At 41.4% G+C, this 17,465-nt stretch overlaps 1 non-coding gene across 1 annotated transcript; it reads left to right on the top strand.

The window, feature by feature from the left end:
- The first annotated feature begins 6,714 nt into the window (after positions 1-6,714).
- On the top strand, positions 6,715-6,821 carry LOC132022897 (U6 spliceosomal RNA). The gene has a single exon (XR_009405786.1). It is a non-coding gene; the product is annotated as a U6 spliceosomal RNA (small nuclear RNA).
- The last annotated feature ends 10,644 nt before the right edge of the window (positions 6,822-17,465 follow it).

Raw genomic sequence — 17,465 nt, 5'->3', positions numbered from 1 at the left:
CCAGGATGCACAAGTGTACGATCGTCCACACCAGGATTTCCCCCACGTGCAAAAGCTCCCAGCCAGAAGAGATGAAGAACCCCCCCATTTACAGCTAACCCCTCTCCCTCTGGCTCTCATCCTGGGTTCTCCACCCAAACTTCTCCCAAATTTTTCCCAACACCACTGGAGCCAGAATGCCCATTGCTCTCCGCAGCTACAATTTCCTGAATTTGCATGTGGCTTTTCTCCGGACCATCCTGGCATGAAGGGATAGGGGAAGGGCATCCCACAGCAGAGACAACGAGGAATGGGCCACACAGGCTGAGCTTAACCGGACCTTCCACCTGGCCAAAGCACTCTCTAGTCATCACGAGACCATGACAATTTCGCAATTTCTCCTTTTCCATTTTGCTGATTTTCCTCTCAGTGTTTACATTCTCTTTAATCCCCTGACTTTTATTTCAGTCAATTAATGGGTAAAAATCCTTAAGCATATTTAATCTCATAATTACAAAATCTCAGAATTTACAAAATCTCTTGCCAAAGAAGGGCTCTATTGAGAACCCGACGTGACGAGACCTGTTGTGAGGGAACCCATGTATTCAAACAACTACTTCTCACAGAACTCTCATGGGAAGTCACTACTATTCCTCTCATTGTATAGAACTGAATAAAGAGGCACAGAGAGGTTCAGTCACTCTCTCACGGTCACACAGCTAGTAAGCTCTGGTGCTGGCTGCAAACGTAAGTGGGTTTGCATGTAAAACCCACACCCTTAAGTGCAACACTTACATTCCCTATATTAAATTCCTTAATTCAAACACAGAGGAAAATTTCAAACAGCATTGTCCATCAAACAGTAGGGAATCACATGGAAGGTAAGCCCTGGTAGGGCATCAGACGACCAAACATCCAAATTCATGCCAGGTAATATCCAGACAGGTGGATCCGAGGCTGCCCTGATCACCCGCACTAATCACTGCCCCCACGTCCTTACTCCTCCGTGCGGAGAACATTTCCCATCCTCTCAATGGCTTATTGCCCATGGGCCCTGACAAGCCGGCAGGACCCCCTCTGACCTCACTGCCCCAGGATCACCAAGGACCGCTGTTAGGTCCTTTACGATCTCCACCCCAGAGATTTTGGAATCGGATTTAAAAGACTCACGTGGGCTCTGAACTTGAAAAGCTGTGCACTGGTAGGTTGGGATGGCTGAGCTACAGAGACAGAGAACAAATCACACCTACACCAGCATCAGAAATAGAAGTTATTGAAGACAATAACTTCAGTTTTGAACTTTATAGTTTCTGGTTCCATTCTCTCAATCTGTGTATATTTCCTCCCCTGAGTTCTTCAGACATCCCGGTCCTCCCAACATAGTTACACACACACTCACACACACACACACCAATGTGTGCAAATATATATATATATATATTTTTTTTTTTTTCCTAAAACTTAATCAAGTTGCATTAGGTTTCTGTTACCTGGAACCAAAAATTACTGAGAACAAGAATCAAAGTTATTATAACAAAAATAGCAAGGAAGCTCGTTGCTCAGTGGGATCTACTCATCATAAATAAAATGCTACTATTTCTATACTGGCAATTCAGTCAACGAAGATAACACATAAAAAATCAAACACCCTAGGGGTGCCTGGGTGGCTCAGTGGGTTAAGCATCTGCCTTCAGCTCAGGTCATGACCTCGGGGTCCTGGGATCAAGCCCTGCATCGGGATCTTTGCTCAGTGGGGAGCCTATTTCCCCCCTCTCTCTGCCTGCCTCTCTGCCTACTTGTGATCTCTGTCAAATAAATAAATAAGATCTTTTTTAAAAATATCAAACACCCTATAATTTATTTTGGTACCTAAATTGGCCACATCTCTTAATGACCCACATTTCATAAAACAGACAAATTTTATGTTTTGCTTGTGCTGGTCCCCTGGGGCAGAGGTCTCTGTGTGGCTTCAGAGTCACAGATGAGGACTAGGAAGTGCCACTGGATCTAACAGATCATGTAAAGAGTCATAAAAGTCATAGGGTCAAGACCCAATAAGTCAGCTATCTGAAATCAGGGATCCTTGATGGCCACAAGAGTCCTATGGCCCAATGCCCCGTGAGCCCCTGTGTGTATCTGGTCCCTAAGATGTGGCTCATAGGTCACAAAGGGCTATCTCAGGAGAGACGTGGTTTCCCCAGTGGAAAATGCAAGGTTCTCTTGGGAGCCTGTGCTGCCCCTTCAGTTATTAATGGTTCAGATCTTTGACTGCATACTTACTTCCAGATCAGATAAGGTGCTCATAAAAATATGAAGTCACCAACCACAATGTGAAGGTAAGGACATAGTTCTCCGGCACCAGATGGATGAAAGACGGATCATGCCACACTTTCGGAGCTGCAGAAACTTCCCCAAGCTGCCTACCGACTCAGAGCATCAGGCTGATGGCAGGTCAATGAACAGAACCATCCCCCTCTCATGAGACTGCTGTAAAGAGTTAATGGGGGGGAAGCTTTGGAAGTTCCTGGAGAAGCCCCCAGCAGAGTAAGTGCTCATAAATGTGAGTCATTGTCACCACCTGCCTTGTTAGGAAGCCCCCGGCACACACAATTCTTCTTGGAGCTCTTAGATGCAGGTAGTAAAGAGGGTCCCCCTCTTGCTGTTCATCGACATGCACCCGCTGACCTGTATTGCTTATGATTGACTGAACAGTTATAATCATGATTTTCTGTGATATAAACATTTAAGACCAAAGGCTTTCCTTTTTGAGCTCCATCCTATTTCTTACCCCCTCAAGTCCTAGATTCCTAGACATCTGAGTCTCGTACTACTAAGAAATTCTGGAAGATGTGAAACTAAATGGGCTTTCTTGTGTCTTCTTTTGAAAATGCCTCTGGGGCGCCTGGGAGGCTCAGTGGGTTAAGCCGCTGCCTTCGGCTCGGGTCATGGTCTCAGGGTCCTGGGATCGAGCCCCGCATCGGGCTCTCTGCTCAGCAGGGAGCCTGCTTCCCTTCCTCTCTCTCTCTGCCTGCCTCTCTGCCTGTGATCTCTCTCTCTCTGTGTCAAATAAATAAATAAATAAATCTTGTGATCTCTCTCTCTCTGTGTCAAATAAATAAATAAATAAATCTTTTAAAAAAAAAAAAAAAAGGAAAGAAAATGCCTCTGGCCATCAAAGTTACTGATGGACCATTGTTGACTTCTTAAGTAAGTGTTATCTGATTAGAAAAACATGCTGACTTTATGGAGTGTAATGTCTGAGACATGAAAACAGAAAGTCGAAAACCACTTAGCTGTCTAAGAGACAATATTAATGCTTGGTTCAGGTTGCCCTTGGGACCTATGAAACTGACCTTAGGGCAGGAACTCCCAGAGCAGAGAAAAATACATAATTTTAGAGACTGTATCCTCCAAATGCTGTTGACCATGTTTAAACTTTACATTACAAAATAGCTTTCCCATTTCCCTGGGTCATTCATTCATGTCTTGTGGTTAATATTTGCATAGTTTCCACTGTTATTCTGAAAACCAGGTGTGAGGTCGTGTGGCAGGTACACAGTGACATTTTGCTGCTTTAATCTCCAGCACATTCCCTAATTAATGTGAAATGTCTGGTCTGGGAGAGAACATTTTCCAAAGGAAACCAGTGATGATCATTTCAGAGATCTATTCTGAAGCTCATTTGTTTTATCTCTTTTGAATTAACTATTTGCTTTCTCTTCCCGTCCTGTTTCAAAACATAATTTCTTTCTTGGGTTTGGCACAGTAGAATATGCATTCTCAATGTGAAAACTCCACTGTTGAGAGGCTACATAACTATGATTACCATCTCTATTCCTATCATCCAGTGTTCCTCTGCCTGCAGCTATTTGATCACAGATGGTCTTCTGCAAGGTGGGAACCTCAGCGGGGGAAAAGACAGACCGGTGGAAGCATTGTAGAGCTCCAGTGGAAGAATTCCGTACCTGAAAAGCAAATGACCCAGTGACTTAACTTATCCCATCTCTCATCCCCATTTCTACGTGGACATCAACAGGAAACAACTAAGTTCTCCTTCCATTCAGAGCAGCCTAGGTTTATGCAGAAAATGAACAAAGGAAGAGCTACATCCAGGAACCGGAATAAGTTATGACCCTTACTAAGGTACATCTTGAAAAAAAATTTAGCAGGTTTGATGTCTTGTGGGATTAAACAGAGTAAATCCAACATGCCACTCAGAGGACTCCCTGAAGGTCAGAATTTAGGGTTGGTGACTAGCTCTATGGGAAACGGGAGCTAGAAGCTAGAACTCAAGCTTGCCTGGAAATGTTAAAGAGGAATCAAAATTTTACCTCAAACATGGAGAAAATGAAAAACAGGTACCAAACATGATCACCACTAGCTTTACTGGTCTTGCTATGGGACCTATGGGCTGAGACTTTTGGCTTTACCCATGGACCACTGATTATTTCATGGTCATTGTCAAGTGTCTGCAGTAGCAAGCCTACAGTCTTTTCTCCCCTTCATTACGAATGTCTCAGAAAAGAAAGTAAAGTGTCTGATCAAATCTTGAAAATACACCAATGATGAATCAACTGGCAAATCTGTGAGTGACATTCACTAGTAGGAGAATCCTTATCTATGAAATGCTTTCAGTAGAGCATACCTGGTCTGCTTGGGGCTGTTAGTGGTAAACAGATCCAGACTCTATGGAACTATGGGGCATGGTTCCCTAAAAAATGCTGAATGAGCTGTGTAGCTATCAGAGTATAAAGTGGAGATGTTTATGAAAGTTATGTACCTGCATACATTTCTTAGATACCTTGCATGTTAAATGTAGCTGGCGCGTGCCCAAATACAGCAAGAAAGGACCTGGGGAGCAATGTTGACAGTCCTTGGCTTCTCCTTGCTTCACCTACACTTCACGACCACTTGAATCCTCAAAGTAACCAAGAAAGCCTAACCAAGGAAGGCCTTAGTTTCTGTGTTCACTTAATTCAATCAATGACTCTATATGCAAGACAATAATGCAGTATTTAATAGTATAAATACCATTACTGCACTTTAATTAGTTATTTTACATTAAAAACTCAGAGTGAAATACAGATTCAAATTATTATTAGAATTGAATATATACTAAAATACCATTTATTAGAAACTACACATGCACATCCACACTCTTATAAATACTTAGGAAATATCAAGCTAGTATAAGTAGTGGCTATTACAGATTAAAATCAAGTGCAGGAGATTTAAGAGTCTTCCTTTTCCTTTTTATGTTTTTCAAGTATAATCATGTATTATCAAAATAAAAATCTAATATAGACACATCTAAAGTAAAAGTATTTTATATGCAAAACTATGGCTTTGAAGAGCACACCATATTCACATATTAGAAAATGTAGCTCTAGGGGTGCCTGGGTGGCTCAGTCAGTTAAGGGTTCAACTCTTGATTTCAACTAGGGTCATGACCTTGGGATCACGAGATCGAGCCCCTAGTCTGCCTCTATTCTCAGCATGGAGTCTACTTGAGATTCTCTCTCTTCTTCTCCCTCTGCCCCTCCCCCTGCTTACTCACTCTCTGAATAAATAAATTAGTTTAAAAAAGGAAGAAAGGGAGAGAGAGAGAGAAAGAAAGAAGTGGTAGCTCCAGTCTCCTATGATTCTCATCATCCAATTTATTTTTGTTTTTTGCCTTGCATACCCTACAGTAGCAAGTCAATCCTGGGTTATACAGATAAACAGATCCAAATGCCAAATATTTTTCAATTTCCTTTCAAACTTTAGTCTTCAGCTGACTCATTCAAAAGCATAAGAATGAAGTAGTAATCATATTTGTTTCAAAGTTGAAAATTAAGAATATCTAATAAATGCCTGCTGTTGTAAAAATAAATCTAAAAGTGAGACAAGGAATCACAGCCCAGCAATTCCATTTTTACAGGTGTGCCCTGCAGAAGCTCTCACGCATGTGCCCAAGGAGATGTGCACCACCATACACACTGCGCCAATCTTCGTGCGAAAGAAAGACTGTAAACAACATATATATACATCAATTGAGAGAAGGATAAATTCATCGGGATATATTCTTACAACAGTATTACTGCACAATGATTAAATAAATGAAATAGGGATGATTTATCAGCCCGAATAAATCTCCAAAAAAAAGTTGAGTGAACAGGGGAAAAGAGCAGAGGATGTTGTGGAAAGACAGATTTAGCAAAATATTATTTTCCTTGCTTAAAAACAAAAATATGATACATTTTAAATATTGGCCTGTGGGCCATACATCTATGTTAAAATACTGAAATCAGAGATGGAGAAAATACACAGCAGCTTCAGAACAGCATTAACTGGAGGTGGGAAAAAGACTCAGGGACGGGAGTGATAGTAGTGAGGCAATTGCATCTGTAGTGTTTTGCTTCTTTAAAAAATTAACTTTTAAAAAGTTAATATTTATTATATCTGGGTAACACACAGGTGTTGATTATACTATTATCTGTATCTTTCTCCACCTTTGAGCTATTTCACATCTCAAATGATATAAAAATGATACTTTATATAATATATATATGTAAAATGTATCTCTAAGGATATGCATATGTTTATATATTATAAAACATTACTATGTTGCAAATATTCATATATTTGTACATATACAAAATAGGGATACTTACAAAAGATATTTTACATATAAAATATATAAAAATATATAATGCATTCAATAAACATACATAATTCAAAATTGGAAAATTACAGTGCTCACTTCAATAGCGATCTACTACAATTAGAGAAATACAGAGAAGATTAGCATGGACTCCTGAACAAAAGATGACACACAAATTCGAGAAGCATTCCAAATCTGTGAGTATACTTATCGGGATGAGCACTGAACGATACAGAGAACTGCTGAATCACTATGTTATACACCTGAAACTAATATAGCATTGTATGTTAATTATCCTGGAGTTAAAAAAAAATTTAAAAAGAGAGAGAAAATGACAGAATACAGTACGTAACATAGGTCACAATCGAGTGAGAAACAACAGGAAACACTCCCAAAATTGATAAAATAGCCTTCTGATAGATGTTATACCTTTCCTTGTTATCGTCTGTCCTTACAGCCAGTAGCTAATGATACATAAATATGGCGAGGGCCGAGCTGCAGGTTTTCCAAACTAATGATGCATTTACAGAAAAGTTCACATAGGTGAATGAGATGATAGGTTAATTCCGAGCTCTGCCCAGCAGCAGCTGCAAGGAACAAGGAAGACCTGACATTGATCTTGTGCTCCCTATGCACTAGCCTGTTCTAAGTGTCCTACCTATTGAAGGTCATTCACTCCTTACAAAGCTGCAGGAATTAGGTATTATTACTGTGCCCATTTCCCAGATGAGGGAGTGTATCATAAAGAATACAAGCAATCTGCTATATCACACACCTAGAGAGCACCAAGGCAGCATCGGAACCAGGCACTCTGGCTCTAAAGTCCAGATTCCTAGCTAAAGAGTTCATTGAGTAGTGTCACTCACTTCCATCAGTGTTTTCAAACTATCTTATGCAAGTTTTAAAAATAAAATACAGGGAGTGCCTAGCTGGTTCAGTCAGAAAAGCAAAGCGACTCTTACATAGGTTTTATGTCTCAGTCCCACCACAGGTATAGAAATTGCTTAAAAATAAAATCTTAAAAAATAAAATACAGCACGTTTTCACAGTACCCCTTTAAGCAGCCCTGAAGAACAGAATACCATGACAACTCAAGGCAGGAATCTTTGATATCGGGGAGCTGTAATCCTTGAGACCTTCTTGAACCCTGTTTTCTAGAACAGCAATTAGCACGGAGCACACCCTGCCCCCCCTCCACCCCTCCAACAACGACTTGTAGAGCATCGGGATGTATCTGTGCTTGAACCCGGCCTAGCCATGTTCCAGAAAGAAAAAGCTGGGGCGCACCGGGTGGCTTTAAGCCAAGGCACCCGCAGCCGGCTGACCGGCTGACCGAGGCCAGCACCGCCCGCTAACTCGCAGGTGCTCACCAGGTACTGGGCTCGCTCCCTCCAACCGCAGGACTGGGTCCTCCAGGTTCGGTTCCAGCCTCCTGCAGCAGCCCAGCCGCCGGAGCAGGCCCAGGGCAGCGGTCCGCAGCCCCTCCCAGACCTGCAGACCTGCTCCCTTGCCGGGAGAGCTGCGTCTAGAGCGGCCTGGGAGGTCATGGACCGGCCGTGACCTCCGCCGACCGCCGGCGCCGGGCATTGGAGGCTCCTGGCCCCGCCCCGTCCGTGGGGCGCGCGCCTGCGGGATTCCGCCCTTGCGGCTAATTTCAAGGTCGCGGCCTGGAACGAGCAGCGTGGTGTTGCGGCCCTCTGGACAGTGGGCATGGCTGGGCCCGGTGCAGGCCTCTCTAACCTTTCAGATGCTGGAGGGCGGCAGCGTGCAGCTGAGATCTCCTGGTCTCCGGCCCGAGACAAGAACTCTCCTGCGCGTTTCCTGGCAGCGCATCTGGAGCGGCTGCCTCTGCATCCCCCTCGCCCTGCGGTGACCCGGTGCGTGGCTGGCTTCGGACTTCACCCCACTCCCGCTCTTGGAACCCACATTAGGCTATGCCGGGTGGAGCAGATCCCCCGGGGTTGGGGGTGGGAAGGATGGCCGGTACTCTCTTAATGGGTAAGCAGAGCTCTGGTGGCTCATCTTCTGAACACTGTCCATTGCGATGCTCTTTCCTCTTTTCCCAAGCTTGATCGTGGTCTCCTTGCCACGTGCCTCAGCTGTGTAAAAGAGGAGTTATCACAGCACGTGATACATGGGGAGGTGTTCCGGTAGTGTAGCCTGGGTCCTATGCCTCGGCCAGGTTGTCCAGGCCGGTCCCAGTCCCTACTGATCGCCCCAGCACAGTATCATAATGACTCTTTCTCTTTCAATAGTTGCATAATTTTGACCATGCGTGATTAGGGCATCGTATGCATCCCATGTTGTATTTACTTTTGGAACAGATATCAACCTCCAGTCCAGGTTGAGAGGGCTGGGTGTTAGAGTCCCATGGCTCAAATTCTGGCCATGACCTAGGAACCTGCCAGGTATTTCGTGCATAAGGACAGACATGTAAGTATAACAGATTTTCAACATGTGGGGCTCCTCTCTGTGACACCCACGAGTACTACAAATCACTGATACCAGACCTCAAAGAACAAGCATTTTCTACAGAGCAGAACCCAAACTGCATCTGTCTCATAGAATATATACGTTAGGACGTTTTATTTTCTTTTAACACCCTTGAACATTATTTGTCACCACCAAAAGATTGGTGACCTCGGTTTCTCTTGGTTGATTGGAAAAATTAGAAGCCATGCCTAGATTCTCCTGCTCTTCTGATAGATTACTTCTGGCTCTTCCTAAGGCACAGCTAAGATCCAGATGACCTTTCTCCTAGCCCTGGGCTTCCACAGACCATACTTGTAAGAAATCAAAAGCAGAGGAGAAAATGTAACTTGACAGTCTCTCCGTGCAGAATGTCGAGAGGTACTTGGAGCTGCTCTTCAACCGTTAAAGGCTTCAGGATTCCAAATGGCCAGATCTGTACAGGGCACTCTCATGCAGTACTTAGCTTGCCATGGTCCTTTGGGTCAAAGGAAGTTTCCAGAGAAAGATCAACAAAGTCAGTGCCTTCATGCCAAGATTCAAGAGACCAGAGCGAACATAACCATCTGTACTTTTTTATTGAACTGGGGGAAGTGGCAGAAGGAGAGACTGGCAGCTACATCTGTTCTCTAGGATTTATGAAGCTCGTGTACACATAGAAAGTCGTGAAGTTAATTTTTTTCTTGTGACTGACACATGCTATAATGATATCCTACACTTACTAGAACACAGTAGCAATGTTCACATACACCAGGAATGAACTTCAAAGACCAGACAAATTTCTAAAGAGGGGGCAGATTAGACAACTCCTGGAAACAAGTATTCAGCAGCTAAAAGAGCTGCTAAAATAATTGAAATAGGGTATTTTTATATGTCTTGAAAGAAGTATTGAAAACACTCTGCATTATTTATTTTTTAAATGGTGTATTTTTTATTGTGTCAGCTAAAAAAAATTTCCTTCATACTGCTGATAAAACAACTAGCACTACAGCAGAAATGATCCTTCACAGAATCAAAGATAGAAGGAACAGAGAAATCTGATTATGGTGTCTAGCTTTCAAATTCTCCCCTAAAGATTGCACTCTGTGCTACATTTGCACAATCTAAGTTCAAGTGAATAGAAAGCAAATAAGAAGAATTGCAAAAACTGGCTTTCAAACATTTGTTTTGACTTTGAGATGTAGCCCTCCTCAGTGTTCATTCTCTAGGCCTTGAAGAATTCACGTTAATAATATCCTTTAGAGGGAAACCGAAGAGGATGACAAAATCTTCATATGGAAGTCAAGATGCTTCAAGAGGTGATGATTGCTGCACTGTTTGAGATATTAAATTTTTGAAAAAAAAAAATCACAAAACACCCAAAAAAGCAGTGGCTTAACCACTTGCTTATTTATCTCTTTTTGTATGTCCAGATTTTCTCTTCTTAAAATAAGGGTACCAGTCAGATTGGATTAGGACCCACCTCATTATCTCATTTTAACTTAATCCCCATATCACAGTCACATTCTGAGGTACTGGGGGTTGGGACTACAGCATCTGAGTTTAGGGCTGCAGGAGAGAGACACAATTCAACCCATAATGGATGAGTACAATAAAAGCACCAAGCGCATGTTGTTGGCCTCCCATTCTTCAGCAAAAGAATGGATTCTTATCTGGAGTCCACTTTCTCCCCTCTGGGTCTACCTGGATTGAAGAAACATCCAACACGAGCATCAGCACACCGTGTTCTCCAGGCCACAGTAGTGGGTTTAGGCATAAATCCAATCAGAGTGGATCTCGGGAATTCTGTAAGAATGAGTGGGAGCTTGCTGTTTCTGGGTAGACTTTAATCTGTGAGGGTGTACAGCGGTCAACTTGCCATCACTGAGGGAGCGCCTGGAGTCAGGTGATGGGCGGAATGGTACACCACACAGATATTGACCATAATTTCAGTCCTGCTGAATGAATGGATGAGAGATCAAGAGCAAGTTCTACGGACATCGTGTGAATCCTGACTCTGGTCCCAGGCCTGGAAGCAACATGACCCTCAGCTTTTCAGCTTTGTTTCCTAAAGTGAATTTGAGTTTTTCTCTTGGAGCTGAAAAAAGTGCTAACCAATCTAATAGGTACCCTACATTGTGGAGATATTAAACGTTGATGCTTGCACTGACACGCCCTTTCTTAGAAACAAGAGGAAAAAATTAATGACATGTTCATGTCATAGAACAAATTTAGGCATTAGAAATGCTGCTAAAGTTTGTTGACAAATCACCTTGAGTTCTTTGAAGCCATGCCAGACCAAAATCCCCGCCTCTCTAGTAAGTAGCAAGCATCTCACTTACCAGACTTGAATACATCTGTGTCTCATGATATTGAGACATTCTGAGGACCGTTATTGCTCATGCTCCTCAAAGGGTCAATGATTCCCTGATTCTCCGCTGAGTGTTTATAATAGGCTACAATTCTCTACAAAGCATAGTGTCATGTTATTCTCTCATCCAAGGTCAACATGTTGGGCAAAAGGCTTCAAACACATTGAAGCTACTATTCCAGCAACTTCAGAATCAAGGATGCCTGCCTTAAAAATGAATATGCAATATTGTACAGACATGTCTAGCCTGTTGCTTTGGAAACTCAATGAAGATAAATGTCATTGTTAGCAACTCAGTGTTGCACTCAGCTGGCAAGACAAGCCATCCTTGTATAAGCCAAGCCCTGAGCGTACATCATGGGAGGATGTTTACTTACAATGCACTTCTACCCAGCCAGAATGCTACCTTGGCATCACCCATCTCTAGGAGAAGGGTGTCCCAAAGCATCTGGCCTCTACAGACTTAAAAAAATAAAATAAAAATTAAATCCTGGAGTCTCTGCATAATATATGTGTGTGTGAGAGAAAACACACCCATTAAACTGCAGCCTTTCAGAGCATGATGTCACAAGTCAGATCCTATTAAAGGAAGCAGAAGATGAATGTTTGCTCCAGGCAGCTGGAAGGAGTCAAAGAGAAAATACATTGTAAATCTTTCCAGTGCGTGCCTAAATTGTAAAAGACGATTTTTCAGCATCCCACAGACTTCTTCCAATGAATAACTTCTTCCCAAGGAAGAAATTCCTAACAGTCTGTAAATATAATATATGGATAGTCTGATTAGCAGAGGGTAACTTGTGTATGATAGAGTTCATTGCCCCAAATCAAAGCCTGACTGAATTTTGAGGAAGAAGAAGAGGATATCTGGGGAGGAACCAGAGAAGTATTAGAATCCACACGAGGTGACATGAGGGTAGAGGAGGCAGTGACTTGATTCATACAGACACCCCAGCTGAACACATCATTTTCTTTAAGGGTGGGGATACACTTGTTGTAATTCCCCCAATCAGACTACGTGAACAGTTACCCATCTCTCCATTTCACTGGTCACCACTGTGAACCCAGAGCATTGCTTTTACTATCTGTAAATGATGTTGTTGGCATTTCATTTGGGAAAGCTTTAAGCATTAAAATTGAGAATGATATTGGGCCTAGCCTCCAGCACAATTTTGTAGGCACACATGGAGACAAGGTATGCACCCTACACCACTAGTGTGTTGCCAAGGAGAAAAGGAGGTCCTCCAGTAGCCCAGTATTTGGAGGAGGAAAGCACTTTTTGGAATAGGACCAAGAACCAAAAGTCAAAGCTACTGTAAAATTTCAAACCATTGCTAAATGTCTCTCATATATCATACACACAGACATCTGCACGCATCTGGGCAGACAGCCACAGCATATGTCTTTACTTCCATGAGTGCACCACTATGATATATGCCAGAGTGGCTTAGGTGAATGCAAAGGGAAGGGAACACAAAAAGAATGGGGAGAAAAAGAAAAAAAAATAAAATAAAAGAACAAAATAAGAAGGATATATGTGGTGAACAGAAGTACTGAAAAAAAGATACGGACAGAAAATGATAGCGTTGTCAATTGCTTTATTAAGCATTGTTTGACTTGCCTCCAGATTAGAGACCCATACTCTACTGAGTTGAAATTAACAAATGACTGCCATATTGAATTGCAAAGGTGTTGGATATTGGACAGAAAATTAGTTTGAATGTGGAGTGGGAATTTAATGTCCCAATTTGTCATTCTAAGATAACAGAATTATCCTCACCCCTAGATCTATTGATTGACCGTAACATCTTTGGGGAGGAGGAGCTCTGTACTATCGATTTCCATAAAACATTGATTATAAATTTCTAGATATCCACCTTTACATTTTAGAATGACTGTTTCAAGATAAGATTCAGAGGGACTATTTTGCAAAATTCCCAAAGTTTAACCTAGAAAGTCTTGAAGTATCTTTTTTTTAAAATAATAATGTTAAAATATTGACAAACTATAAAGATTTACTATATACTATTTGATAAAAGAGGGGCATTTGGACAGATGTCAAAAAAACAAAAGAGCAATGAGAACAGATTTGGGAAATCATCCACAGACTCACATGGGAAGGAACTCTACAAATCACCTCACCTGGCATGACAGATAATCTTCCATTTCTATGTCAAATCTAACTCCAAGTTGTAAGAGGGATTCTGAGGCTAAATGGGAAAACAGCTGGTTTTCTTTTATTACCCCACTTCTGACAACAAATGTGTGGATTTTCTCACCCTGACCAATTTTTCAGTACCAGCTGAGTGTCCTACAATTCAGTTCAAGTCCAACACTATCTGTCTGGAGTTACCATCAGATCTCACCAGTTAAGGGCTTAACGGCAAAAGATTGGCTCTATTTCAGATGTTCATCACAAGCTGGAGCCTCCCATACTTCTGACAAACTAGCTGTGGATTGGAATTTCCCAATGGATCCAATGGATCCCCATCTCAGGTTACTATAATGGTATACTATATGTACCAGTCATCATATAATACAGGAAATCCTAAAGATCACAGATGATCAGACAAAGAGGTATATAGGGCAAGGTCCAGAGGCTGCTCAGTTCGAGAGCTTCGGTTCCTGTGGAGTTGGGGTGCATCACCTTCCCAACACAAGGATGTGTTCGCCAACTTGGAGTCTCTCTGAACTCTACACTTCAGGGATGTTCATGGAGGCATGACTGATTATTAACTCAATCTCTAGCCCTTCTTCCCTCTCTAGAGGATGGAGGGGGAGAGAGGCTGAAAGTTCCAAGCTTCTAATCACACTTACTCTTTTTGATGAACAGCTCCATCCTGAAGCTATCCAGGAGTCACCTAATTAAAGCAAAAGACAATCCTGTCACCCAGGAGATTACAATGGTTTTAGGAGCTCTGTGTCAGAAACCTTGGTCACAGACCAAATAACAAAACAAAGGACACTCCTAACACCTCTATCACTGAGATTATAAGGATTTTAGGAAACAGTGTCAGCAACTGGGGACAGGAACCGGGGGTGGGGGGGGGGAAATATATATATATATATCCTTATATATATGTATCCTTTTTTCCTTAGGATATTTCCTTATCCTTATTATATATGTATATATGTATCCTTATTTCACAGAGGCTCAAGAAGAAAGAATACAGTCAGGAATATAGACAAGGGACAGCTCCACCTCATTCCCAATTACACAGGTGTTTCTGTTAAAGAATCCAAAGCCCTTAAATAATTCGCATAACACTTCGAAGTGAATTGCCAGAGACTTACAAGAGCCTAAGTTTCATTATATTCTTACCGTCATCAGTATAGCATTTGTTGCCAAGCTGTGTCACCTCCTACATTGATGGTCTGGTACATTTAATATAGAGTTGGATCAAAAATGTAGTCAACTCCACACTTAGCCTGCAGATGGCCCATGATGAGCAACCAAGTTATGAAAATTTAACCCAGCCAAGCCATCCAAAACATGACCTCACTAAACAAAATGGCCACCAAGAATGTTTCCGAGCTGTCGTCTTGATGAGGAAAATTCCTAAACTACAAATGAACTCAATTCTTCCTTTACTTTGTAGCTTCCTAAATTATAGTTCAAGGGACTAGAAAGAGAAAAGGAGACGTACCACACATCTTCAAGCAGAAGTGTCAACCCGTTGGCTAATAATGACTTTGTGATTAACCAAAACGTCCTCACCATTTTTTGAAAAATAACACACACACATACAGACACCAAAGAGATAACAAAGGCAGCTGTGCTAAGAACTTGGCCATCTATACATGTTAATAAAGGAATTTGTTTTAACCTAATTGAACTTTTGCTTTTATGCCTGGTCCATGTTGTCTTTTTGGTTTATATCTATCATTTTATAATCACACTGAAAAGTGTGATTCCATTGGAAACCTTGCTGAACTTAGGTCATTTAAAAATTTGAGAAGCATGGTTTTAGAATTCAAGTAGACATTCAGGTAAAAAGGCAATCCTGGAATGCTGATCTGGCCTTTAAGCATCTAATTTAGCATGTGGTATCGTAAGAGGTTAGAAGTTATTTCATATCGTCAACCCAGCATGGACTCATCAATTAATACACATTGACCATTGTTAAGATAATCACACCCTATGTAATTGGGCTATTATTTAGCTGATTGCTTCCTTCGGTCCAGTAGTATATGTCGAAAAAATTTTGCCAAATATTTCCTGCCATCTCAATATATCTCTATTTATGCCACTCATCTCTTTTGATAATTTGATTTACCATTTTTTTTTTAAGTTTGACATTTATTTTTGTTAACTCACACTAGGGAGTAATCGATTCTTAGTGCACCTGCTTGTTTAATAATGCATTCCAATATATCCCAGTGATCATTCTCAAACATTCTGGTCTATGGTTGCCAGAAGTGACAATTTACCACCTTTTAGAAAATTACTACACGTCTGTCTCCAAATTTGATCCTTCACTCAGCCAATACCATCTGTTATGGATAGCAGAGTGATTTCTTAGCCACGTGTCTGAGTTTCTCAGTATGTTATTATACTTAATAGTAAAGAATGGCATCTCACGTTGAAAGTGACTAAGTAATCTCTTCTTTGGCGGCGGGGTGGGGTGGGGTGCAGTCAGGAAATCATGGCCCACAGGCCAACTCTGGCCCAACACATATTCTTACAGTGCTCAACAACTAAACATTTTTAATAAAATAGTTCCACAACATTGAAAAAAATCAAGAGTAGAATGACATTGCATGACATGTGAAAATCACATGAAGTTCAAATTTCATTTTCCCTAAATTAAGTGCTACTGGAACACAGCCACACTTACTCGTTTATATATCATCTCGGCAGCCTTTGTGCTGTGGCCACAGAGTTAAGTAGGTGCCGAGATAAGGCGCCCAAAAATAAACTATTTAAAGATTCTAGGCCTTTCCAGAAAAACTTTGTCAACCCCTGACTTATTTTAATACTGTACTATGCCTTTAATCCTCCCCCTAATGTTTGACACTTTTAGACTGAAGTACAGATTTCTTGGTAAAGAAGATGGAGACAAAATGAATGAATGGCTGTGCCATCATCTCATTTCCCACTATGCCCCAAGCAGATGTGCGGATTCCAATTTGTCTTCTTGCTTGACACATCCCTATGAAGCATTTTCTCCTTTAGATAATATTTCCACAAGGTTTAATGCATCACGACCCTTAGTCTTCCTAAACCTCTTCCTATAGACCTGTGACTAGTTCCCCCCACTGCTCATGTCCCTGAACACTTCAGACATGGACCTCCCCACATGCATTGGTTTCTTCACATGACCGGATAATCACATATTAACTCTAAATAACTAGCTATCTTCTTTTAGCAACGATATGTTTTAGAATCTCTTTTCGAGTGATTTTACAATTTCTACTCTTTATAATTCTGATTTTGTACAGGCACCCATGAGGACTGAACTTGCTTGACACCAGCCCTCCACTCTGTAATTCTTCGTCCATTCCAGACAGTGCTAAATGTTGAATGTGTTACTCATTTAGCCCCCAGCCCCAATGCAACCTTCTTACACTTCTGATTGAATAGGAGATTAACAGACCAGTCAGAGTCTGGAAGCCCTGGGTTAATCTCACAGTCTGAGAAGCAGATATTCCCTATTCAAAACTAGAATTTAGTCTTTTCCTTCTGTAAAGGAACTGATAGTATTTGTTGAAAGTTGCAAAGTTTTTGAATTACACATCTGGTTCTCGAAAGTTCTATATCCTCAAGATATTAAAAAAAAAAAAATACAGGGAAAATGCTTGCTCAGGATTTGCTAAAGTAGAAATTTTAAAAACCAAGATGTATTTGTTAGAAATATAATCTTTATCTCCCAGTGTAAGAACACGAGAAAATGTATTCTGATAAGAGACTTCTTCCTGATTGCATATATATTTTTTTTTCTGGTGAAGAAGAAAGAAGACATTTGAAGAGAAATTGATCTAGATTCTCGAGTATTCACTGGGAAAAGGAGTCACCTAGCTGCCCAT

Source organism: Mustela nigripes, chromosome 7, assembly GCF_022355385.1.
Source record: "Mustela nigripes isolate SB6536 chromosome 7, MUSNIG.SB6536, whole genome shotgun sequence".
NCBI lineage: Eukaryota > Metazoa > Chordata > Mammalia > Carnivora > Mustelidae > Mustela > Mustela nigripes.
Note: the sequence above shows the minus strand (reverse complement) of the source record. Positions and strands in the feature narration are given on the sequence as shown.